General features: G+C 42.0%; 1 non-coding gene across 1 annotated transcript; it reads left to right on the top strand.

Moving 5' to 3' along the window:
- The first annotated feature begins 16,374 nt into the window (after positions 1-16,374).
- On the top strand, positions 16,375-16,499 carry LOC118654861. Its single transcript, XR_004967119.1, has one exon. It is a non-coding gene; the product is annotated as a small nucleolar RNA SNORA28 (small nucleolar RNA).
- The last annotated feature ends 4,510 nt before the right edge of the window (positions 16,500-21,009 follow it).

Genomic DNA, 21,009 nt, shown 5'->3' with positions numbered 1-21,009 from the left:
GGCAGCCATTCAGGCACAGTGTACTCTAGTCAGTAAGTGGAAGCTGACTGGAAAGCCATTAGGCTGAGGCAATGTTGGGATAGTCAGGGCACACACACAGGAAGTGAAGTCCCAGAGGGCACACATGGCACCCCTGGAAATAGAGGATGTCTAATACTTGTTAGGGTACCCAGAGCAAAACAGACATTAGCCAGGCAGTAGGGGTTAACAGGGCCCCCAGTGTCGCCTCTCACTATGGAGCCTCCTGCCCAGTCCAACCAAGTAATTGTTTAGTCCTTGGTTTCAGAGGGACTGCCTGAAAGCATCCAGTTTCCTTCAGTTTTGCTTCCATCATTCCTATCATGTGTGTGGACACCTGGAGGTGCTCTGCATGGAAAGTGCAGGGGATGGTGCCACCCCTGCTGCCTATCAGGTGTGATCTACAGGCAATTTGAATTCAAGGTACTCACAGCAGCTTGGAAATGAAATACCATCAGGCTTTTTTTTTCTTCAGGAAAAGGGGAAAGCTTCCAGGAGCAGTTCAGAAAAACAAAGATCATTAATGCCTTCTCTACTCCCTGGCACCTCCCCAGGCTTTATTATTATTATTATTATTATTATTATTATTATTATTATTATTACTAGAGGCCCAGTGCACGAATTCATGCACCAGTGGGGTCCCTCGGCTTGGCCTGCAGGATCGAGCCAAAACGGCTCTCCCACATCCCCCGAGGGGTCCCAGATTGCAAGAGGGTGCAGGCCAGGCTGAGGGACCCCACTGGTGCACGATTGGAGCTGGAGAGAGACATGGGAGATTGGCCAGCCAGGGAGGGACTGCAGGAGGGCTCTAGGGGGTGTCCGGCCCCTCTCACTCAGTCCCTATTGGCCAGACCCCACCAGCAAGCTAACCTACTGGTCAGAGCGTCTGCCCCCTGTTGGTCAGTGCACGTCATAACCAGCGGTTGAGCGGCCTTAGCATATCATTAGCATATTACACTTTGATTGGTTGAACAGCTGACCAGTCACTTAGCATATTAGGATTTTATTATATAGGGTTATTTCTCCATGGTTACAACATTGGTGTGTCTCACTCAGTGATCACAACCTCACATTTCCCAACCATTTTATTATCCTCCAAACTTTTTGTCTGGAAGGGTTGTATGCAAGAAGAAAAGAAACATTTTCCCAGCAAAACATTTTTATACAATGCAACCAGAAAGACACATCATAATCAAGAATTGATGAGGAAGAATCCTGAACTTTCCTTTTTTTTTTCAAAATGGGTTTACATAACCTCCCATTCCTTTGGTCCTAATCATTTCCCCAGTGAGCAGCCTAGAAAAAAATGAATCCCTTGCTGGGGACGGCTGCATTTAATAATCAAATGTCTTGCACAAGGGTGTCTAGCAAGAGGGAGGTGAAGGAAGTAGAGTCAGGCTATCAAGTCATTGGTACAAATTGCAAGTAACCTGAAAAGTTGACCATAGCAAGTCAATAGCAGTGCCATCTCCAAGAAAGGGTGGGGAGTCTGACCAGTGGGGAGTAGGTGAAGTGGCCACTCCCTGTGATGTCTTTCCCTAGCGTGCAGCGTTCAACAGTAACCACAAGTTAGCCCCTGGTTAACTTGCGGATTTCAATTCAGTAACCACAATTAGTCTCTGTGTCAGAAATACGAAGCCAATCAGCAGCTCAACTATACAAGCCCTTTCCTGTAGGCATTTGTATGATATTCAAATGTCATATTCACTCATCATCCGTGATATTTTCGTAGTTTGTGGTCCTGTGGAAGCTGTCTTAAGGAGACAACCATTCCAGAATCTGAGTCCTGTTTTTTGAGATAGATGCTCTTTCATTTCAGCTGAGCACAGCTCACAGTGAGGTTGCAAACAGCTGCAGAAGAGTGTCAGGTTTCAGCTTCTGGTCAGGCCCTGGCAATTAGAACCTGTGAATCCGGGATCTTTTAAAAAGCCAATAATATTGTAATAACTGTGTACAATGCCAGGTGAGTACTTGAAATATCAGGGGGACCAGTTTGTAAAGTATGCGATTGTCTAACCACTACACCTGAAACTAATATAAAATAATATTGAATGTAAAATATAATTGAAAAAATACAATTTTTTAAAAAGCCAGTGGCTTTTCCCCCCCAGTACCAGCAAAGTTGAGACAAGGAAGGGCCAGACAGCTGTTTTCCCAGCCCAGGTGATAAGAAAGGCTTTCCTAAAAGCCCTTCTTGTCAATTTTTAGCATCCAAACAGACGCACTCAAAAATATGTGTATGTGGCTGGAAAACCAGCAGCTTCTACTGCCAACCACCTCATTTCAACAATTGCACATTAGCACACTGGGTTCAGACCTCCCAAAGTGCCATTTTTTTTTACCTGCAGATTGACTCTTTTCATCATGTCCCCCTTTTTCCAGAGGCTCCAACAGGCAAAAATAAAATAATAAAAATTCATGATGGGGTCTTGTTCTTTTCCCAGAGTTGAAATTGCAATCTGCCCACGGGCAGCAAAAAGCAAGGGAGCTTTGATGCATGTACACTTTTCCCCCCTTTGCAGCTTTCCCTGTCAGGATGATCTATGTCTCGCACGGATGAAATGGCGAGTATAAAATTTTACATCAATGTTGATGATACACTCAGATGTGATAGTCATAAAATACAAAGCCTGTTACAAAACACACCTCTTTCCCCCCTCAAATCCCCTAGTCTTAAAAGCAGCACATACAGGGTTAACGTTACAGAAAACAGCAAATCAAGCTGCAAAGTCAGGAGGGGCTATCCCTGAGCTGAGGCCGCTGCTAAGCTGAAGGAAAGGCTAGAATGTTGTTTTAATTTGTTTTAATGTTTATTGATTTCAGAGAGGAAGGGAGAGGGAGAGAGAGAAACAGTAATGATGAGAGAGAATCATCTACCTGCTGCCTCCTGCACTGAATCACGCCAGCCTGCCAGTCAGGCTGTTTTTTCCTTTTCTTTTTTTAACCCTCCCCCCTCCGGTTTACCTAAAGACTTCTCCAGCCCTGGGGGGACTATTTGGGCCCTTTCTCCTCCCACTTAGAGGAGAAAACAAAAACTAAAGCCATGAGCTGAGCTACTCTTTCCTCCCTGTAGCCAGCACAGCTAAGAGCAGCCAGGAGATGCAGCGAGGCCACCTGCCTATGGTTGGATTTAACTGTTACCTTTCACAAGAGATGACAGCTCAGTTGCTGTTTAACACTATAGGTAACTTCATAGCCACTCAGACCCCAGGATTTTGTCACCTTCCATCATTGCTTCTTTCCTTTTCTTGAGTAACGCTGTAGCCACATTTCAGTGAGTCAGGGTTGTTTTATTGAGTCCCACCACTGCCACCATATCCAGTGATTCACTATACGGACTCAGAGGACTCAGGATATAGTTGTATTTATAGCAAAGGTTATAACAGAGAACGGATATGCCATAGAATCAGCAAGGGAAAAAGACTCAGGAAGATGCCATGCACAGGCTTCCTTATGTTGTCTCTTCCTCCCACCAGGGGTCACACAGAGCATGCTGTTGCCCCAGCAACGGAAATGCAGCAACCCATGTGTGTTATTTCTTACCGAGAAGTCTATTACTCAGCGCCCTCGGTTTTTATTGGGATTTAGTCATTAGGCACCCTCTGCTGAGCACATACCAATATTCCAGATCCCCAGAAGGAAGCAGATGTTTGGCATAAAACACACTGTTTGCGCAGTGAACCACCTTATCAGGTAGGGAATGGTGGGAACCCTCCTGAAATCAAGTTCCCAGACTCTAGCCAAGGGCAAACTTTGTGAGCAGGCCTTTAGAAGGATAGCAGTCTCAGGCCTGCTGTGTTAACCGCTTTCTGGGAACTCACATCATTCAGTCTCAGAATAGCAATACGAATACTACCACCACTGCTGGTATAATTACTAAGAATAGTATTAAAATGTAGAATGTAGACATATTCTCCGCATTCTCTCCCAATTTTTTCATGATTGGTCTATATCTGTTACCTGAATCCTTGCATACTAAACTCCCACTTTGAACTATCATTAGTCTTCTTAGTTCAGTGCTCACCACCAGCCCTTAGGTCAAAAACTCTCTGGTCGTTTTGTTTTTCTGAAGCTTGTTCTTTTTAAAAATGTTTTATTGATTTTTTTAGAGCGAGGGGAAGGGAGAGGGAGAAAGACAAACATCAATGATAGAGAAACATCAATCAGCTGCCTCTTGCACACCCGCTACTGGGGATCGAGCCCACAACCTGGGCCTGTGCCCTGGCTGGGAATCAACCAGCAACCTCTTGACTTTTTAAAAATATATTTTAATTGCTTTCAGAGAGGAAGGGAGAGGGAGAGAGCGAGAGAAACATCCATGATGAAAGAGAATCATTGATCAGCTGCCTCAAGCATGCTCTCCACTGGGGACCAAGCCCACAACCCGGGCATGTGCCCTGATGGGAATGAACTGAGACCTCCTAGTTCATAGGTTGATGCTCAAACACTGAGCCACACTGACCAGGCCAATCAGCAACCTTGTGGTGCATGGGATGAAGTCAATTCACTGAACCACACCAGCCTTGCTGAAGCTTGTTCTTTGATAGATTCCTTTGGAAGGACTTATGAGGACAATATTTCTTCAGTTCTTCCATGTTGATAACATTTTGTCCATGTCCTTTATAGTTGAAAGACAATGTTTTTGGTGTAAATTTCTTAGCTCACTCTTTCTTTCCTTGTGTATCTTAAATGTTACTTTACTTTATTCTGGCAGAAATGGTTGCTATCAGCCCTGGTTAGTGTGATTCAGTTGGTTGGAGTATCGTTCTGTGTCCCATGCACAAGGTCACAAGTTTGATCCCCAGTTAGGGCATGTATGGGAGGCAGCTGATTGATGTGCTTCTTTCACATCAATGTCTCTCTCTCTCTCTCTCTCTCTCTCTCTCTCTCTCTCTCTCTCTCTCCCCCTTCCTCTTTCTCTAAAAATAGTCTGATGATGATCTAATTTTCTTATCCTTATAGATCACTTGCTCTTATTTTCTACATGCTCAAAATATTTTTTCTTCATCTTTAAAGTCCAGTAATTTATAAGAATATGACTTGGTGGTGATCATTCTGGGTAAATATTGTCAGGTACACAGTGTGATCTTTCAAAGATCTCTTCTACCCCTCCTGCCCCACCATCACCCACCCCTGCCCCCCAGGGATACCAACTACGTCTTGAATTTATCCCAGAACTGATACTCTATTCATTTTTAAAGTATTTTTTCTTCTACATTTTAGTTTGGATAGTGTCTATTACTATGCCTTCAAATTCACTAATCTTTTCTTCTGCCATGTCTAATCTTCTATTAATCCCATTCATGCATTTTTTAATTTCATATTATAGTTTTCATCTCTAAAAGGTCTATTTGGGCTTTTAAATATCTTCCATGTCTCTAGTCAATATGCTTAAGTTAGGTTTTTTTACATTTAAAATAAAGTTTTAATGATTGCTTTAGTGTTCTTCACTATTCATAATATGTACCATTTCTGAGTCTATTTGAATTTTTTTCTCCAAATGATATGTCATATTTTCCTGGTTCATTGCATGCCTGGTTATTTTTTACTGGATGACAGACATTGTGAATTTTATCTTGCTTGGGGGTGGATATTTTTGCATTCCTATAAATGAGAACAGAAGCTTTATTCTGGGACACAGTGAATTTAGTTGGGAACAATTTGATTCTTTCAGGTCTTGCTTTTTAGCTTTATTAGGCAGGACCAGAGCATCATCTAGTCTAGGGCTAATTTACCCCTATTACTGGCCTTCTAAGTACTCTACTCAATTCCCTGTGAATTATGAGGTTTTCCACCATACCTGGTAAGATCAGAAACTATTATCAGCCCTCTGTGAACTCCCTCTAATCCTTTCTGGTGGTTCTTTGCTTAGCCTTGAATAGTTTCCTTACATGCATGAGCTGAGGAATACTCAGTTGAAGGCTCAAGAGGCACCCTCTTCAGGTATCTGGAGCTCTTTCCATTCCAATGGAGTCCTTGGGCCCCTTGGATTCTCAGATCCATCTCCTGAACCCAGGAAGAGTGCTGAGCTCTGCTTGGATTCCCTCTCTCAGCACTGTGACTGGAAACCATCCCAGCTGAGGCATTAGCAGGACTCACTTCATTTATTTCCCCTTTCTTTTATATTTTGTTTGTTTCCCCTTTCTCAAGGATCATTGTTCTTCCTTGCCTGATGTCCAACATTTTGAAAACCATTGTTTCATATATTTTATCATTATTTTAGTTGTTTCAGGTGGAAGGGTAAATCTGGTCCCTGTGACTGCATCTTGGCCAGGAGCAGACGAAGTCTGGTGTGCTCTCTCAGTATATAGTTTCAAATTGTTTATTATTGCAGGAAGTTTTCTTGAATTATAGTTTTTAGTATTTGTTTTTTCCTTTGGTCTGCTTTTCTTTATTGAGGAACTCTTATGATGTATTAATTGGATACTTTTTTTAAAAAAAACTTCGATATTTGTCATTTGCTTTCAAATATTTTTCTTTATTTCCTTTTTTTAAAGTTTCCTCTTCTTTGCCTTCTATTTCTCTTAAGCCATCATGTATTGTACTTATTTGCTTTGTGTTCCTTGTCATTTATTCTGAAAGATTTTTCTTTTATTTCCAAATATTTTCTGAGATGTGTCAAATAACTCCTGAAATTTTCTTGTTCTTATTTATGCTGTTCTTTTGTTGTCTGGCATCATTTTCTTAATTTTTTTAGCTTGTTGCATTAGCTAATTATAGTTTTTATCTCTTTGGTGAGGATATGTTTCTGGCATGCTTTCATTGCCTCTTAGGATGGTATTCTACCCCTTAAGCTTTTATTCTTATAGCAATATTGTATGGGGTTGCCCTCAGTACATTTTTGTTGCTCTTCTTTATATGAAATTAGCTTTCCTTAACTTTTGGAAGGAGGTGGGGTTCGGGGTAGTTTCTCAAATGTCAGAGCTCCCTCTTCTGTTGTTTTTGCTAAAAATTATGGCAACTTGGTTCTGAGATTTCTTGGCTCTATTTCTCCACTTCGATGTGGACATTCTCTTTCCTTATTGAAGTAGGCTAAATAATGGCTTCCTAGGGGAGATCCATGTCCTAACCCTGGAAACCTGTGAATGTTACCTAATGGCAAAAAATAAATAAATAAAAGACTTTGCAGATTTTATTAAGGATTTTGGGATGAAGAGATTATCCTGGATTTTCCATGCAGGCCCTAACTACATACAGTAACAAGTATCTTTATAATAAGGAAGCAAAGAGAGATCACACAAATAGAAGAGGAGAAAGAGATATGACTACAGGGAAAGATATTGGAGTGATGTGGCCATAAGCCAAGGAATAACAACAGCCACCAAAAGTCAGAAGAGGCAAGGCATGGATTCTCCCTTAAAGCTTCCAGAGAAAGCATGGCCTTGCCAACACTTTGATTTTTGGCCCAGTGATTCTGATTTCAAATTTCTGGCCTCCAGATCTGTGAGAGGATAAATTTCGATTGTTTTCAGCCACCAAGTTTATGGTCATTTATGACAGCAGCAATAGGAAACTAATACAGAGTTTATACCAAAAGTGGGGTCTGCTGTAACAAATACCTAAAAATATAGGAATCACTTTGGACTAAGGTAATTGGATAATAGGTGGAAGCTGGAAGAATGTTGAGGAGCACCACAGAAAAAGCCTAGATTGCCTAAAACAGACTGTTCTTCGAAATGCACATGCTGAAGGAACTGTTGGTGAAGGCTCAAAAGAGGCCAGGAACAATGTAGAAAACCCTATATTGTCTCAGAGGATGCGTTTATCATCATAAACAGAATGTTGGTACAAATATAAACGTTGAAGGGCCTGTTTATGAGGGCTCAAAAAGAAATATGGAATATATTATTAGAAACTGGAGGAAAGGTCATCTTTGTCATACAGTGACAGAAAATTTAGCTTAATTGTGCCCTACAGTTATGTGGAAAACAGAATTTATAAGCAATGAATTTGAATAGTTGAGTTGATTTCCAAGCAAATTGTTGAAGAAGCAGTCTGGTTTCTACTTGCTGCTTATAGTAAAATATGAAAGGAAAGAGATAAACGGAAGGAAGAATTATTACGCAAAGAGGAACCAGGATTTGATGATTGGGGAAATTCTCAGCCTGTACAGATTGCAAAAGGTGCTAAAATTAGGATAGTCAATGCTAGGAAAGTATGCTCTGCAGAGAAGGCCAACGTGTGACCAGACAACCTTTTGCTAGTACTGAAGAGATTAGGCATGTGATTTATGGATCCCTCAATCTTCAGAGCAGAAGCCAGGCATACAGATGGGATTAATGAGAAAAGATCTATGGAGGATCTTCTTGTCTAATGGTTGAAGTTTCTGTGACATATGCCGGAGGTTGCAAGGTTTTTGAGAATGTTATACCAGTAGAAGTACTGCCAACTTGGACGAAAAGGGACAGATACGGGATAAAATGAAAGAAGGCCGTCAGAGTCCTAAAATTCTGCAGGTAGAAAACAGGGTTATAGAACTACTCAGCTTCAAACATGTGTTAACCATAAAAAAAAAAAAAGGCAAGAATAATTCCTAGATTGGGGTTTGGGCCCATAGGGTGGATCATTTGTAGCTGTATTTCAAAATGGCTCAGTAACAATGACTTCCCTTTTCCTTCCATTTCCACTCTTTCAGAATAGGAATGCCAACAACTCTTATCCTATACCTGTCCACCATTGAATTTTGGGAACAGATAACTTGTTTTCTGTTTTCTTGTTTTCCAAAGTCCACAGATGGAGAGAAATTCTGCCCTAGGATGGCATACTTAGAGTCTCACCCATAACTGATTTACATAATTAGATTTGGGACTTCCAAACCGACGATATTTAGATGAAATTTTGGACTTGAGAGGATGCTGTAATGTTTTGACACTTTTGAGGGTGTTGGAATAAGGTGAATGTATTTTATTTAATTTATTTTTATTTATTTCATTAAGTATGAGAGAGGGAGAGAGATTGGAACATCAATGATGAGAGAGAATCATTAATCAGCTGCTTCCTACATGCTCTACACTGGAGATCGAGCCTGCAACTCAGGCATGTGCCCTGACTGGGAATTAAACCATGACCTTCTGGTTCCTAGGTTGACGCTCAACCACTGAGCCACGCCGGCTGGGAAGGGCGAATGTATTTAGGATGTGGGATGGATGTCAATGTTTGGGGACCGGAAGGTGGGCTATGGTAGGTTGTATAGTGGCTCCCCAAAAGATATTCATGTGTTAACTTCTGGAACCTGTGAAAGCTATCTTATTTGACAAAAAAAGTGGGGGGCTTTGTAGATGTGATTAAGTTAAGAATCTTGAGATAGGAAGATTATCTTGGATCTTCCAGGTGGGCCCTAAATACAATTGCAAGTGTTCTTCTATGAAAGAGGCAGAGAGATGACACAGACAGAAGAGAAGACAGTGTGACCACAGAGGCGGAGTGGAAGTGACATAGATGACAGCTCTGCTGACACCTTGATTTTGGCTCAGTGGTACTGATTTAAGACATCTCGCTTCCAGAACTAGGAAAGAATAAATTGCTGTTGTTAAAAGCCACCATGCTTGAAGTAATTCGTTACAGCAGCCATAGGAAATGAATACACTTAGTTTCTACCGTCTCAACCAGCTCAATTTTTATTTCAACCCTAGTGGTTTCTCCCAAGTACAGATCCCTGTCCCAGAAGAGAGCCTGGTGGATTAGTGGATAGTGAAGGATTAACTCAGCAGGACTGGGTGTCCAAACCTTGCACATTTCAAAGAAAAGTTTGGGCCTTGCCAGCTCTTGGAAGATAACCTTAAAGCCCTTGGAAATATCCTGCCTGTTAAAATTATCTTTGTTTATCTGAGTCCATGAGCCACACCAGATAGTTTATTCTAACACTGTGATTTATGGCGCGGGTGAGGGGGTGCCTGAGCCATGCAGTATCAGCTTGAACTTTAGAGGGACTGAGTAACTAAGATCAGCCATGCCTATGTGACTGAACTCAAATACAAATTCTAGACATCAAGGACCAGGTGAGCTTCCCTGGTCGGCAATACTTCATGTGTGACCCACATCTTACTGGTGGAATTAAGCACTGACTAGATGACTGCTCTGGGAGAAGAGAATTGGAAACTTGCTCCTGGATTCTGCCTTATGTGATCTTTTCCATTGCTGATATAAATCTCTGTCCTTGTGTGTGTGTGTGTGTGTGTGTGTGTGTGTGTGTGTGTGTGTGATAAACTGTAACCATTAGTATAACAGCTTTGATAAGTTCTGTGAGTTCTTCTAGTGAATCACTGAACCAGAGGGTGGTCTTGGGGACCCCAAGCACAATCAGTCTTAAGAGCTCACAGGAATTGGGCTGCTTCAGGCCCTTCAGACCCCTTGCACTTACTTGCCGCAGATGGAGCAAAATGCCTCTCAGTTTCAGCTCCTGAATTCAAGTCAGCTTGCCATCCCTGTTGAGCATTTTATCATTCTCCTATTCTCAGGTATGACAAATGCCCCTTACTTCCCTCTGCTTTTCCCTACACAGATAACTATACCATGTAGTTCTCATAGCTGTTGGTGACTTGACCTCACTCACATGTATTTTAAGATTCACAGATATTGCCGAAGCCGGTTTGGCTCAGTGGATAGAGCGTCGGCCTGTGGACTGAGGGGTCCGAGGTTCGATTCCGGTCAAGGGCATGTACCTGGGTTGCGGGCACATCCCCAGTGGGAGATGTGCAGGAGGCGGCTGATCGATGTTTCTCTCCCATCGATGTTTCTGACTCTCTCTCTCTCTCCCTTCCTCTCTGTAAAAAATCAATAAAATATGTTTTGGAGAAAAAAAAAATTCACAGATATTTTAGCTATTTCTATGTAAACAACCTACACCAAAATTTAGTGGCTTAAAATAACCATTTTATTTCTCATAATCTTGTGGGTCAGGAACTTGAGCAGGGGCTCAAGGGATGGCTCATTTCTTCTCCATATGATGTCTGAGGCAGCTGGAATGAGATTGGAGCATCCAAGATGATTTCATCACAAGTTTGGGGCCTTGGTGCTAGTTGGCAGCTGTGGCCTTAGTCCTCCTGCACAGGGCCTTTAAAAAAATGGTGTCTCGTTTTAATTTGCATCTCTCTGATGATTTTGGATGTTGAGCATTTTTTCATGTCCTTGGCCATCTGTATGTCCTCTTTGGAGAAGTGTCTATTCAGGTCTTCTGCCCATCTTTTACTTGGATTGTTTGTCTTCCTTTTGTTAAGTTGTATGAATGCTTTATATATTTTGTAAATTAACTGCTTATCAGATGTATCATTGGCAAATATGTTCTCTTATACAGTGGATTCCCTTTTCATTTTGGTGCATCCAAGAGATGCAAATTAAAACAATGAGGTACCGTCACACACCTGCCAGAATGGCTACCATCAATAAATAAACAAGTTGATTAGCTGGCTAAGATGTAGAGAAAAAGGGACCCTAGTACACTGCTGGTGTGAATGCAAACTGGTACAACAACTATGGAAAACTGTAGAGTTTCCTCAAAAAAAAATTAAAAATGGAATGGCCATTTGACCCAGTGATCCCACTTCTAGGAATATATCCTAAGAATCAGAATGAATGTATACACCCCTATGTTCATAGCAGCTTTATTTACAATAGCTAAGATCTGGAAACAGCTCAAGTGCCCATCAGTAGATGAGTGGATAAAGAATCTGTGGCACATTTACAAAATGGAGTACTATGCAGCTGTAAAAAAGAAGGATCAATTATCCTTTGAAAAAGCATGGAGGGACCTGGAGATTATTATGCTAAGCGAAATAAGCCAGTCAGAGAGAGACATATATCATATGATCTCACTTATATGTGGAATCTAATGAACAAAATAAACTGATGAAAAAAAATAAATCCAGAGACATGGAAGCATCCAACAGACAGAGGAATCTCAGAGGGAAAGGGGGGATGAAACAAAGTATTTATATACTAGTACATATAAGCATGACCCATGGACACAGATAATAGTATAGTGAAGGCCTGGGGAGGAGGCAGGAGTGGGGAGGAGGGGACCAATAGGGGGGGGGATCTGTAATACTTAAAAAAATAAAGATAAATTTAAAAACTAAATTAATTACTCTAAAACAATGAAAAGAAAAGAAAAATAAATAAAAAAAAATGGTGCCTCATCCTCCAGGGCCTCTTTCTGCAGGATAGCATGGACTTTACTATGAGGTGTCTAAGTTTTCCTCTCAATAAAGCAGGAGTTCAAGACCTCTTAAGGCCTGGGCATAGAAGTCCCAGAATAACATTTTATTGGCAAAACAGAGCTTAAAACCAGCCCAGACACAAAGAGTGAAAAAAATATATTCCACATCTTGATGGGAGAAGTAGCAAGCACATATGGGAATGAAAATATTCTTTGTAGCCATATCTACAGAAAATCTACCATACTGGTATACTATGTCCTCTAGTTTCATTATGAATGTTGTCCATGGGTTTTGATTTTGCTATCTGGTTGCTCTGTCTATTTGCATGTTGGCATGAAAAGAGATTTAAAAAATGCTCCAATGCTCTGATCAGTGTTGCCAAGTGGTTAGAGCATTGGCCCATACACCCAAGAGTCGCAGGTTCCATCCCTGGCCCTGGTACCCAGGGAGGCGACCAATCAAGAGAATTAACAAAACAAATCAAAACAAAAAAACCTGCTCCTCTGTTACCATGTTCCCAGCATTCCTTCTAATTTTAAAAATTTGCCCAGAAAAGAACAGAAGTTTTGGGTGAGGGCAGAATGAGGAAGTAAAAACATCCTAAATGGTTCATTCTCCTGAGAAATTAGGAGAAATGCAAATAACGCATTTGTGTATGTGTATGTGTGTTTAATCTACCAATTGAAATAATTTGAATAATGTTTATGAGTAATGGAAGGCTAACCGCCAGTCGAATTGATAAGCAGAGTCGAACTGACAAATTACTAATAGAGGGACAATAAACAGAAACAACAAACATGAGGACATTGAAAAGGAGTAAAAAACAAAGTAGAAAAAGGGAAATAGTTCTTGATGGAAGCCACAAAACCAAGCATATCATTAACAAATAAAATGGAGTGATTCTCCTGTAACAGACTGTAAAATTGTGTTAAAAACAAAAGCTGTATGGCCCTGGCTGGTGTGGCTCAGTTGGTTGAACATCAATCCCTGGATCCCTGGTTAAGGCACATGTCAGGGTTGTGGGCTCGATCCCCAGTAAGGGGCCTGCAGGAGGCAGCCTATGGGTGTTTCTCCCTCTCATCAATATTTCTCCCTCTCCCTCTCCCCTCCTCTCTCTCTAAAACAGTGGTTCTCAACCTTCCTGATGCCGCGACCCTTTAATACAGTTCCTCATGTTGTGGTGACCCCCAATTTCATTGTTACAAATTGAACATCATTAAAGCATAGTGATTCATCACAAAAACAATATGTAAATATATATGTGTTTTCCGATGGTCTTAGGCAACCCCTGTGAAAGGGTCGTTTAATCCCCAAAGGGATCACGACCCACAGGTTGAGAACCTGTGCTCTAAAATCAATAAAAACATATTTTTTTAAAAAGCAGTGTGTTTTTAAGCGTACTATGCTAAGGCTGCTCAACCGCTTGCTATGATGTGCACTAACCACCAGGGGGCAGACAGTCAAACCGTTGACCAGTCGCCATGATGTACACTGACCACCAGGGGGCAGATGCTCTGACCTGTAGGTTAGCTTGCCGCTGGGGTCCAATCAGGGCTGAACGAGTGGGGCCCGACATGCCCTGGAGCCCTCCTATGGTCCCCTCCCCAGCTCTGATTGTGCACTGGTGGGGTCCTTCGGCCTGGCCTGCACCCTCTCGAAATCCGGGACCCCTAGGGGGATGTCGGAGAGCTGGTTTCAGCCCGATCTCACAGGCCACTTCCCTTGGGAGGGTGCCAGACGCAGGGCTCACGGCTGGCAAGACTGATTGGGCATGAGCCAGCGGCAGGCACAGTGGAGCCAAGATGAGCGGGAGCAGCAGGTAGGAGCTGCAGGTGGTGTCGGACTGTGGTTTTTGTCCTGATCCCCACAGGCCACCCAGAGGGACCCCACCCATGCACAAATTCATGCACCCGGCCTCTAGTTTAAAATAAAGAGGCAAAATTGAACCCTATGTAAGGATTCAGCAGATAAATGCAAGCAGAACAAAAGCAGGTCTGATGGTGTAATTATCAAGTTAAAATCCAAGGTCAAAAGCATTCAACAGATAAATAAAAGACATTATGTAATAATAGAAATGTAACAAAACCTTAAAATCATAATTCATAGTCTGAGATTAAACCTCTTTCAGAATATGATGGATTAAGTTAACAAAAACAAAGGTAAAAATATATGAAAATTATAATCAATAAACAACATTAAATAGACATAAAAAGAACTTTATATCTTACAAGCAGACAATATACTCTCTACTCCTATATCCTTAAAAAACATTCCCTGGTTAAGTGCGCTATAAGGCCATGACATGCTGCGGGCTCACCAGGGCCAGAACTGGAAGGAGGAGGTGATGACCAAGGAGACCTGGCTGCTGGGCTCACTCAAGGCCTCCTGCCTGTATGGGCTCCCCAAGTTCCAGGATGGAGACCTCACCCTGGACCAGTCCAATGCCATCTTGTGACCACCGAATCGCTCCCTTGGGCTGTCCTGGAAGGACCAGTGGAAGGCAGCCCTGGTAGACCTGGTGAATGATGGTGTAGAGGACCTCCACTGTAAATACATCACCCTCATTTATACCAACTACAAAGCAGGCAAGGAGAACTAAGTGAAGGAAACGCCAGGGCACCTAAAGCCTTTTGAGATCCTGTTGTCCCAGAACCAGGGGGGCCAGGCTTTCATGGTGGGCAGCCAGGTCCTGCCCCCCTGCTGCCTGGAGTCCTTCCCCCTGCTCTCTGCCTGGGCCTGCGGGGCATACCTCTGACCCAAGCCCAAGGGCTTTCTGGCCTCCCTTCCTGCCCCCTAACATGTGAAACTCCCCAACAATGGCAATGGGAAACAGTGAGTGCTTGTGGCACCCTCAGTAGGAGGCAGGGCTGCCTTCTTCCCTTTCCTCAGGACCAATAAAATTTTCAGGAGAGAGAAAAAATGTAGGGCTTTGAAGGATCACATTCTCTGATAAGAATCAATAAAAACAGAAATAAATTGAAATAGTACCAAAATATCTTAACCAGCTGGAAATTAAGAAACATAATTCATTACACCAACACTTGAGAAAAGCCACATAACCCTGGCCCGTGTGGCTCAGCTGACTGAGTGTAGTCCCATGCACTGAAAGGTCATGGTTCAATTCCCTGTCAGGGCACATGCCCAGGTTGTAGTTCAATCCCCAGTCAGGATGTATACGGTAGGCAACTGATTGATGTTTCTCTCTCTCCCTCTTCCTTCCTCTCTCTCTAAAATCAATGAAAACATTTAAAAAAGAGAAAAGTCACATAATGCTATTAATTAATATTAAAAAGTATATAATACAATTCAGTAGCCATTTATATTAATAATAAAAACCCAACTTAACAATCAAAGGAAACTACTTAAAATTTAGAAAACCACATTCCAAAAATTTTCAGAAAGCTTTACACTAATTGGTAAAATGTTTAAATCATTTCCATTAAAATTGGCAAAAAGATAGGGATGCTCTCTATAATATCTATTAGCCAACATTATTTTAAAGGTTCTATCTCAGCATTGTCCAATACAACTTTCCATAATGATGAAAATGTTTTCTATTTAATGCTGTCCGATACAGTACCCACCATAACTGAAACCAAGGTTTGGCTGCCTGACCTCATGAAAGCCTAACTCGTGAGACAGATGCTGGTAAAAAGGAAAGAGATTTATTCGAGTGCTGGAATCTTGGGAAGATGGGGGATTCTTGTCCAAAGTCCATCTCCCCACCTTAGTGCAGGCAGAGGATTTTATAAGGAGGGAGAGGGAAAGCAGAACAAAGAAATCAAGGGGAGGGGACTTAAAAGTTCTCTATGTGCAGGCCAGCACAATCCATTCTGATAAGGGTCTCAAAACTGGTCAAGTGATGGTCTGGTGTTTGTCATCCTGGTTTTATGGTTGAAAGTCAGCAAATCTCCTAGGCTAAAGGTCAGTGTCTGCAGTTTCTGAAGTAAGTTCCTAGGATTCTTATACAAATACGTTGTTTATCTACAAGCTACATATTAGTCAGAGTCAGCATTTACAGAAACCATGTCAAAAAGAATAGTGCGATGGGTAACAATTCACAATTATTACACCAGTAGCCATACACGGCTATTGGGCACTTGAAATGTGGCTAGGTGACTAAGAAACTGAATTTAAAACTTTTTTAGTTTAAATAATTTTAAATTTAAATAAACACATAACTGCAAGCAATACTAATAAGGAATAAATCTCTTTTCTTTTTACCAAAACTGTCAGACATAACTTGAACTTGCTATAGCAAGAAAGTCAAACCTATTCCAGTGCTCTCTCCTCTATCAGACAAGCTGTTATGTAGACTTAGTGTAAAAAAGCCACCTAAACTTAGTAACTCCTGTAAGGGATAATTAATAGAAGGACAACAAAAATAGAAGGAGAAATAATCACATCAAATATTGGATAAAAGAGACAATATTATCTATAAATGATATTGTACAATTAGAAAATCTGAGAGACTATACTAAGAAGCTACCAGAATTGGTAGGTAGTTTTGATAAGAAGCTATATACAAAATATATATGTATATATAAAAGGCTAATGTGCAAAGTGTCCCCTTGGGAGTTCGACCGGAAGACCCGGAGTTCAATCACTTGCTGTGATGTGTGCTGACCACCAGGGGGCAGCGTGGAATGAAGAAAGGCCTGGGCCAGCAGCTGGAAGGCCCTGATCGGCCCTAATTGTTGGCCAGGCCTAGGGATCCTACCCATGCACGAATTTCGTGCACTGGGCCTCTAGTATATTTATAAAAATGGGTACTTTCATTTTAAGTAAGCAGATAGGATTAGCAAATATGTTTTAACAATGACAACAAAAATTTATAAATATCTAAGGATACATTTTATAAGAAGACTATAAAATACTAGAGGCCCGGTGCACAAAATTTGTGCACTCGGGGGGGGGGGGCGGTCCCTCAGCCAGGCTTGCTCCCTCTTGCAGTCCGGGAGCACTTGGGGGATGGGGAGCGGGTCTAAGCCAGCAATCAGACATCCTTAGTGTTGCCACAAAAGCGGGAGAGGCTCCCGCCACTGCCACTGTGCTCTCCAGCCATGAGCCCAGCTCAGGGCTTCTGATTGAGTGGCGCTCCCCCTGTGGGAGCTCACTGACCACCAGGGGACAGCTCCTGCGTGGTGGTCAGTGTGCGTCATAGTGACCAGTCGTTCAGTCATTTGGTCACTTAGGCTTTTATATATATAGACAATACAATTCAAGTCAAAATTGCAATACTTTTGTTGGGGGGTGGAGGGCCATTCATTTTGAAACTTGATAAAATAATTTTAAACTTCAGAGTTCCTGGAAAGATACATTTTCAAGAACAAAAATTCAGATTACAGAGACACAATAGAGTTCAGATGAAATGAAACATATTTGTGACCTTATATTACAGAAATGGTATTTAATTCAGTGAATGCAAGGCAATGTGTTCCATAAAGGGTCTTGGCTGATAATGAACTTGACCTAACTCCTGCAACCATTACAAAATCTCCTTGCTTTTTGTGTTCCAGAAAATGGCTTACTGCAAAGAATCTCACTTCTGTATATGACTTAGATAGGACCCACAGATGTCCCTCTTGCTTACCTACAACAAGTTTGGATACAGACCCTCCAAATTCCAATTATTTGCCTCACAAACACTGATTAATTGGGACAAAATGCTTGTTTGCTTAACTTCAGTCAGGTTTGTCTCTTTCCTACAGGCTCCTCAGCTCTGCTTTCCCCCAAGCCTGAGCAAGCACAAAAAAATGTAAAAGGAGCCCCCCTTCTCAGCTTTTCCTAAGAGTGAGCTGACCTGTCAGAACCCACTGGTCATTCCCCTGCTTGTGCAGCCTCTCCACAGATTCTGCTTATCTCAGCTTGCCTTCTCCTTATCTTGGCAATCGAAGAAAGGCCCTTTTCCTGTTTGGTTATGAGATGCTTGCAGATTTCTGAGATGGGAGCTTTCTCCCTATTGCAACAGTCTTCCTTTCTAATTAGTCTCTTCATATCTACATCCGGATTTCTTTTTATTTGACACAACAAAAACAGAGCTTGACCTTGACCTCACGCCACATACCAGAGTAAATTCCAAGTAAATTAAAAGTTCCAGCAAAAAAATGAAGACAATAAAATAGAAATAAATGTTAAGACTGTTTTTAGGGTGAAGGGGTTGAGAAGTACAGATTGGTAGTTACAAAATAGTTATAGAGATGTAAAGTACAGCAGAGGGAATGTAGTCAATAATATTTTAATAACTATGGATGGGGCTTGGTGGGGACTGGAAATATCAGGGGACCACTTTGTAAAGTATATGATTGCCTAATCACTATGCCATACACTTGAAACTAATATAAAATAATACTGAATGGAAGCTGTAATTGAAAAAAATTAATTTTTAAAAATAATAAAGTGAGATGTACACATACACAAATAAAATAAAATGCACTTAATGGGCCACAGGTAAACTACGTGATATTTATTAAAATGAACTTTTATTGCATTCATCCTTAAAAAAAGATTACCTTTTTAGGACGACCTGGAATGGGGAAGGAACACCATGCAAGACAGGAGATACAGAAGCCAGAAGAGAAAGCTTAGACGCAAAGAACAAAAAGAGCTAGGGGGGAACTATTGCAAAGCAGGAAAGGGTTAATAACCCTGATGTACAAAGAGAGTCTACAAATTGATAAGAAAAAGACAAATCACTCCAAAGAAAATTGGACAAAGGATTTGAAGACTGGCAGAAGTCAAAATCGAAATGGTCGACCAACAGAAAAACACCCTCAGTTGCACAAGTAGTTAGGGAAATGCAAATTAAGGCAGTTTGATGCTACTAGCCCTTAGACTGGCAAAGGTTAAAGAGAGCATGGACAGCCACTGCTGGAGATTTGCCTCCATGAATCCATATTTTGCTGGTGAGAGCAGGAAATGTTACGGTCTTTTGGGGAAGTGATTTGGCTGTATCAATTCAACAACAAAATAGCCTGACCTACATTTAATAGTAAAAGTTCCAAAATATAGGAAGCACAAATTGGTTGGTGCTGTGAAAACCTGACTTATCAACAATACACTAGGCCAGTGGTCTGCAAACTCATTAGCCAACAGAGCCAAATCTCAACAGGACAACGATTGAAATTTCTTTGGAGAGCCAAATTTTTAAAACTTAAACTAGATAGGTAGGTACATTGTGATTAACTTAATGAGGGTCCTCCTAAGCTGGCCTTTGCTAAAAACGTCCTCAGTCTGATTGAGGTACGTTCGCTGAGGTCGCCCCCTTCCAACTCTCCCATCCACACTCATCTTGTGTACTTGTTTCGTCCATCTCCTTTCCGAAAACCGACTTCTGCGCATGGGCCACGAAGTTTCAATCGCACTGTACATGCGCGCCCGCACGTGGTATTTTGTGGAAGAGCCACACTCAAGGGGCCAAAGAGCCGCATGTGGCTCGCGAGCTGTGGTTTGCTGACCACTGCAGTAGGAGAATCTTTCTCTTCACTCAGTAGGTCCTGGGGAAAGCAGAAGAAAATAATCAGGAAGGAGATACACATTTTAAAGGGCTCCAAACAAGCTTGTGAACCAATAAACACAGATGCTCAACACAACTGGAAAATTCAGTCTTTTCTTTTTAAAATATTTTTATTGTTGACTCTATTTCCCCCCATCATCCCCCATTTGCCTCCCTCCACCCTGCCCCCACCCCCCTAGGGCTTCACCACATTATTATCTGTGTCCATGGGTACACAGTCTTTTCAATCCAGAGATGACACATTTTTGAAAATTGGGCCCATGCTTTTTTTTTTCTTACCTCATTTTTATTGTTGACACTATTACGGATGTCCCCATTTCACTCTCTTTGCCCACTTCCACCCAGCCCCGGTCCCCCCTTCCCTTTTGCCATCACCACACTGTTGTCTGTGCTTATGGTTTACGCATATATGTTCTTTGACTAACTCATTCACCTTCTTTCATCCAGGCCCTCCCTCCCCACAGCCCTCTGACAATTGACAGTCTGTCCCATGTAACCATGTCTCTGTACTTAAGCCTTAAGGCAAGTTTCAAGAAATTTCAAAGATAACATCATTCAGACAACATCTTCAAACTGCAGCGCAATGAGGACAGCAGTCACGAACAGCCAATTAATTCACTTTGTGTTTGGGGAAACGGAAGGTGGTGTGAGGAACTGTAAAATATTCTGCACTCCCTCTGAATCCTTTCTTTGAGTCATTAATTCTGAAAACAGGATGCTGCGGACTGGGGTGGCCCAAATCGTAAACTGCTCCTTCCGGCTGCATTTGGACACCTGCGGGTCAAAGCCCACTGAACGTGCACTTGGTGCTTTGGTTTCCTTCCCCTACAAAACTCCTCTGGCAGAGAAAAGTCCCCACGCTCCAGGGGACACTGCTCTGGGCTGTTCTCTCTGCCGCACCCGCTGAATAAAGTACCCATTCCCTTGCCCTTTGGGTCTCAAAGCATTTTGTTGTTGTTGTTAATCCTCACCGAAGGATATATTCTTTTCACTGATTTTTAGAGAGAGTGGAAGGGCGAGAGAGAGAGAGAGAGAGAGAGAGAGAGAGAGAGAGAGGTGGATGTGAGAGAGACACATCGATGGGTTGCCTCACGCTGGCGCCCTGACGGGGCCCAGGGATGGAACCTGCAACCAGAATCCAACCCACGACCCTTCCGTGGTGGCAACGCTCTAACCATTGAGCTAACCGGCCAGGGCTCAAAGCATTTTTTGCAGGTCCGACAGTGGACTTCTACATAATGCATGGGTGAAAAGGAGAAGAAAGTTATAAATGAGCACTTGAAATTGAACACTAACGAAAAGGAATCAAAACTTGGATCT

The sequence above is a fragment of the Myotis myotis genome, unplaced genomic scaffold, assembly GCF_014108235.1.
Source record: "Myotis myotis isolate mMyoMyo1 unplaced genomic scaffold, mMyoMyo1.p scaffold_m19_p_4, whole genome shotgun sequence".
NCBI classification, from domain to species: Eukaryota; Metazoa; Chordata; class Mammalia; order Chiroptera; family Vespertilionidae; genus Myotis; species Myotis myotis.
The sequence above is the reverse complement of the archived record's forward strand: the minus strand, read 5'-3'. Positions and strand labels throughout refer to the sequence as shown.